Source organism: Magallana gigas, chromosome 3 (assembly GCF_963853765.1).
Source record: "Magallana gigas chromosome 3, xbMagGiga1.1, whole genome shotgun sequence".
NCBI classification, from domain to species: domain Eukaryota; kingdom Metazoa; phylum Mollusca; class Bivalvia; order Ostreida; family Ostreidae; genus Magallana; species Magallana gigas.
The window spans coordinates 12,981,899-12,987,898 of record NC_088855.1 but is presented as its reverse complement, the minus strand read 5'-3'; positions in this window follow the sequence as shown (position 1 = coordinate 12,987,898).

Sequence of the window (6,000 nt, the reverse complement as noted above, 5' to 3'; positions counted from 1 at the left end):
ATCAACGATTGCTATACAATACTTGTACGTAAAAATAACACTGGAACTTTTAACCTTTATATTGTTAGATAAAAAATTAATTAATTGCAATATGATCCAAAGATTATGCTCATCCTTTTCAAGAATGATGAGCTGACTAAATGTTTTGCAGGCATATCTAGATAATCTTGTTTGGGTATCAAAACCATGTAGACCCTAAGAGTATTTCGATCTCTACTTCTCTACTTGGTGCTTCATCACGAAGTACAAATATTTAATTGCGGTAATTGGAGCATGATGTCAAAGACCGATAAGGGGGAGTAGCGTTCACCCGGGAGTCTCTGTGGAATACAGGCCGATCCTACAGGAAAGAAGCAGCTTTATCAAATCTCGGCAACAAGTAGGCGCACAGTTCTACTCTCTAATACATTTTGTACAAACTGGTGAAGGAAAACGCATGCTGAGATAATAAGTTTGCTGTGAACAAATTTCATTGAATGAGAATGATCTGTAACCCCCTCCCCCCTCCCCAACCGTGGGTCGATCACATGGTGTAAAGAAATGATTTACGTATTAAATTTTAATAAGAAATAGATTTTCTACATTGCTTATATGTATAATCTTACAAAGGTCCGACTCAGTTATTCAATTTTCAGTCATTTCATTTTATAATCATTGTCTTTTTTCTAACGGACAGTTATAAAATCTATATTATGTCACATGCATATAGTATCTTGGCCAACAAATGCATAAATTATTATATATTGATGATGGGGTCCAGATAGTTAATTGAAATACATGTATGCCTGGGAAACACTGAAATATAACAGACAAAATTTAATTGAAGGAATGTTCTTCCAAACGGTTAGATTTCTATCTTTGTTAATTAATCTTACAGGCACGTAGCATCGTTTTTGAAAGTGGGGGGGCCAGACTCATCCAAAAAAATTTGACAAGCAAAAAAAAAAAAAAAAAAAAGGAAAATTTTCAGATTTCCAAAATCTTCAAAATCCTAATCCGTGGGGGGGGGGGGGGGGGGGGGTTGTAGTGCATTAACAACCCGTTTGCACTGTCGTTACATGTATGTTTCTTTAAAAATTTAAGCTTGTGCATGTTGCTTTTACTCAAATTGTCCTAATTGTTGACCATGAACTTTAATTTCACTTCTCCCCCCCCCTGGCCCCCCCTGATGCTACGTGCCTGTCTTAGATCTTTTGAGTTGAAATTCTGTGGTTGAATATTGTACCCTTTGGCCAAATGTGCTGAGTTCAGTATTCATGTGGAGTTGTAATAAGTAATGGAAATAAAATGTTCTCTTACAAAGCAACACCAAAAGAGCATTAACAGAGTTCAGTTCACTCCAAAATGGTGATAGCATTTTCAGCTTCATAACAGTCAAACCAAATGTCGGATGTTCTTCACACGATAGAGGGAAAAAACTGGCGTGGATACATCGATTTCTTGCTAGATTTATTTTAAAACAATTAGAGAAAGATTTTTTACCATATGTTTTCATTTAAAGGTTCATTAAACTTTCTGCCCATGTATATATAAAATATTTATCAGTAGTTGCAAAAAAGTAGCAATCGTGGTCGTGAAAAGTGCAAGTTGTATGAATATAAAACGAATCGCGTAAAATCGCGTTTAATGCGTAAAAATTTTACTTGTTCGTTATAAATTAAATTAATTGTTTCGTGCATCAGTATAAATTGCTCAAGCCATTTTGAATTCTCATCTTGACCCTTGCATGGATTTTCGCCCGCGACAGGGGGTGTTATTTTTGGAATTGAAACAAAAAATATAGATGATCCCCATTTTGTTATATTACGAGACCATATAAAATTTGATATACTTCATGTAATATTGGCATGTTGTCTCTAGAACGTATAAACGTTGATGTGACTTAACTCTTTTGCTTCTGGATTTATACCCTGTAGTTTTTTGGGTTTTTTTGGCAAGTAAAATGTATAGGAAGTTTTATCTCAGAAAATGATAGCAGGAAATGATAGCAGTGACTTGTTATGGATGGATGAGCAATGTACAAACGTATAAACGTTGATGTGACTTAACTCTTTTGCTTCTTGATTTATACCCTGTAGTTTTTTGGGTTTTTTTGGCAAGTAAAATGTATAGGAAGTTTTATCTCAGAAAATGATAGCAGGAAATGATAGCAGTGACTTGTTATGGATGGATGAGCAATGTACCCCACATGCCCGTTTGATTTCTACAGTACGTTCCATAATTCAGTGTTAACATTTGAGTTTATTTCTTGGTTACGAGTGATTGCGGTGATCAGTGGCCGGGATACAGCTGTGACTGTCTGGCATTCACCACGTAATGAACGCTGGCTCCCCTGGGGACCCTTTGTACTCTAGATCTACAGACAATCGGAATAGTCAAACTACACTCTCCTGTTGTATATGAAATTAAAGGTCATAGTTTTCTAATATGGTTGGATAATATGTCTCAATATTACTTTGTCTCTGTTAGAAGACAGAGTAAAATGATATAAAAACCGAATTCATTGGTTTTGTTGGCGATGAAATGACAATATCTAATCAGTCTTCAGAAAAAATGAAAATTACAAGATCATATTACGAAGTCAGCTGGATGAGACCAGTATTTTGGAGCAGGCAAAATTAGAATTCACCGTGTGTGTACACGTATACATACAATAGGTGGTAATTAGAACACAGAGAAAGCTTTGGTTAACCCTCATTCAGCGCCCTAATTTAAGTTTGTTGTCAGAGCACGGGTAAGAAGACCTTCATTATGGCGACATCCTAATGAGCTGGTTCCTTTGTAATTAGTTCAGACTCAATAAAACACACCGCACCCTACAAACGCAGTGGTGCTTCTCCAATATTGTCCACTTCTAACAGTGTTTTATACGTATTCTAAGAGATTTAAGGTTGTTACTTCTAAAGTTAAGTGCACATAGTTCCGAATTGCGTTGTTTCCCTCAAAGAGAGAGAGAGAGAGAGAGAGAGAGAGAGAGAGAGAGAGAGAGAGAGAGAGAGAGAGAGAGAGAGAACTATTGATATGTCAATGTCTGATAAGTTATTTTGGGAAAATCGGGATACGCTTCTTTGAAGAAATGAAATATGTGGCTTGATTTTCTAGAATACAGTTGATATTTTAAGGAAAACACGTATATATATCTTTCTGCATTCGGTCAATATTCGGTGTAGTGCATTAACAACCCGTTTGCACTGTCGTTACATGTATGTTTCTTTAAAAATTTAAGCTTGTGCATGTTGCTTTTACTCGAATTGTCCTAATTGTTGACCATGAACTAAAAAAAAATATATCACTTGGACAATAATTCTGTCACATAGTCATAGTTTTAATGATCAATGCTAAAGAAACCACAAGAAACCTCTGCACAATCTTCTCGAAATCACATTACAATTATTGTATGTTCTTCTAATATCCCCCAACAAATTAAATTCCAATACAATTGTCTAACAGACACAAGGCTTCCGAATGAAATTTCGAAGACGAAAAAAAAGAATGAGAGAGGAAATCTTAGTTCAGATTTTTTGTTAAAGCTAAAGCTTTAATCAAATCTAGAGGAATCTTACTGAGGATGAACAAAGCACATTAATTAAATTTCAAGAACCCTTGAAGTTCACTCCTTAATGCGTAGTTTCCGGATAAAGTGACACAAAGAAACTAACTGAACTTATAGGGAAACGAGACCGTTCATGTATGTAATACCCAGGCGGGTAATTTTACCTCAGGTTGCAGTGTATGCGGTTGGCATTGACGAATTCACCAGTCGGTTGAAACCGGCTCGTTCCGTGGTGTTGTATTTGTGGCTTGGTGGTGGTTTGACAAATAGTAGCTGTACCAGAGATATAAACCTTAGTATATCGATATCGTTATTAGTATCAATAAAGTTTTTGGTCAAATTAGGAATAAACATATTTTCCCTAACTCTTTAGAAAACTTACTTTAGAACTTTCACTTCGATTCGAGTTTAACAAGGTATTTTATTGAACTAATGATGTCGTAATACAAGTGATCACTATCATAGAATGCATGATCGAAGATTCGAAGGTATAGTCACAGAACTGATAAATAGAAAATGGTGCACAGTTCTAAACCTAATTCAAGCTGCATATTTAACAACATTCCGTCAAATTGTTTTAAAACGCACAAACAGGTTCAAATGTTATACACACGAGACATCGCCGCGTCATTTCAAGTTCTGACACCACATGGTGTTCCTCTAGATAACAAACAACCAAAAAGCCAGAGGAGCAAAAGGTGATGTGATTCAATTTTGCTTATATCTTTTATTGATATTGTAGACTTATTAAAATGAGTGAAAATAGATTTTTTTTACCAGGAGTTCCAATGTTTTAATGAAAATATAGTCTTTCTTTAAAATGAACAAAGGACCGGAAACAGACAGTCTGACAAAAACCAAACATCGTGACGAATAAGGATAGGGTGTTATTGTAAAAATCCTTTTGTAGAACCCTTAATTTCATTTGTAGCATAGGCACAGATTTGATAAGCAACTAAAATAGACATGTAATGTGCATGTATGTTTTTTAACGATTAGTTCCAAGACTTATTTCAGTGAAATCAATGTTAGCATAATTTCTAAAACTTCTCAGTAAAAAAGATTATCTTAGAGTTAAATGTCAAATATTCACCATAGTCGCCAGCGTGCAGCTATAACCCCCACCTCAAGTTTTAAATAATATATGTCTACAAAGTCATTAAATTTTTTCATAGAAATATTCAGATTAAAAATTATTTATAATAGACATTTCAGGATGAAATTTTGTTGCTTTACGCCAACATTTCGTGATTCTGTGTAATATTTTTTTTTGGTTAGATCAACCCTCGCATAACATCTTCAAAAAATATATGAGATTTTTAATAAATTATACGATATCATTTTGATCATATGAAAAGGAAAACCTAGCTAATGGTTATAGTAGTTTCATTGTGATGAAGGTATAGTGAATGGAAAGAGAATTAAAAACTTAAAAAAAGAAAACATGTCAGGGTACATTATGTGGAAAATAAATTCCTATCTGTACGATTCGTGAAGCACGAATATTGTTTTTATTATACAAATTAGCAATTCTTATTCTTCACCGATTCTCTCATAAATATTCAAATGGACAGGGTGAAAAGGGTAAAGGGAGCGGGGGAAGGGGTGGGGGGGGGGGGGTGTTAATCCCCTCATTAGGTGCTACACGAAACGTGGTACTTAGATAACAGGCCGTTGGTTAAATCCGGCCACTGTCGATTAGTTGTAAATCATTTTCAAATGAAACTTAATTGTTAGAATAAATAAAAAGCAATCCAAATTTCATCATTTAATCAACTTTTGATTACTAGAAAACCCCACAAAATTTATCATTTAGTGAATACTACTTGTAGCACCATTTTGGAGATCGTTGCGCATTAGTTAAATCTATTCTGATCCTCTATTGCACGACGAATTAACGGATTGACGTCAAAAGTGCACGACTACTATATCTTTGAACGTTTTGATTCTTTATTTTGATCCACCAGATTTAGAGAATACTAACAGACACGAGGTCCAACTAAAGATACATGTTACAGTGCAAAGTTACGTCAACGCAAACTACAAACGCCGGATATGTGGATAAATAGGGCTTACTTAGACAGGGATGCTTTGGATGTTATATCCCGTTGATATATTTATCATCACATAATCAGCGAAAAACGAACAATCACGAAATCATGAAAAACCCCAACAGCTGTTGGCTGCCGCGTAAAGACACTTACCACAAACATATATATCAATTCGTTTATATAGATATATATCTATGTGTGGATCATTTTAATAAGGCAATTATAGGTCCAGAGAGAAACAGTTTTATCTGTGAAGTTCAGAAATGTGATTCCATATTTCATAAAATATAGAATAACATGAGTATCTCGACTCCCCTTTAATTACACATTCCCATAGTAGAAGTTACAGGCGCCGGAAGTTATGGATGTTCTTTTTATAGCAAGATAAATTCTTGC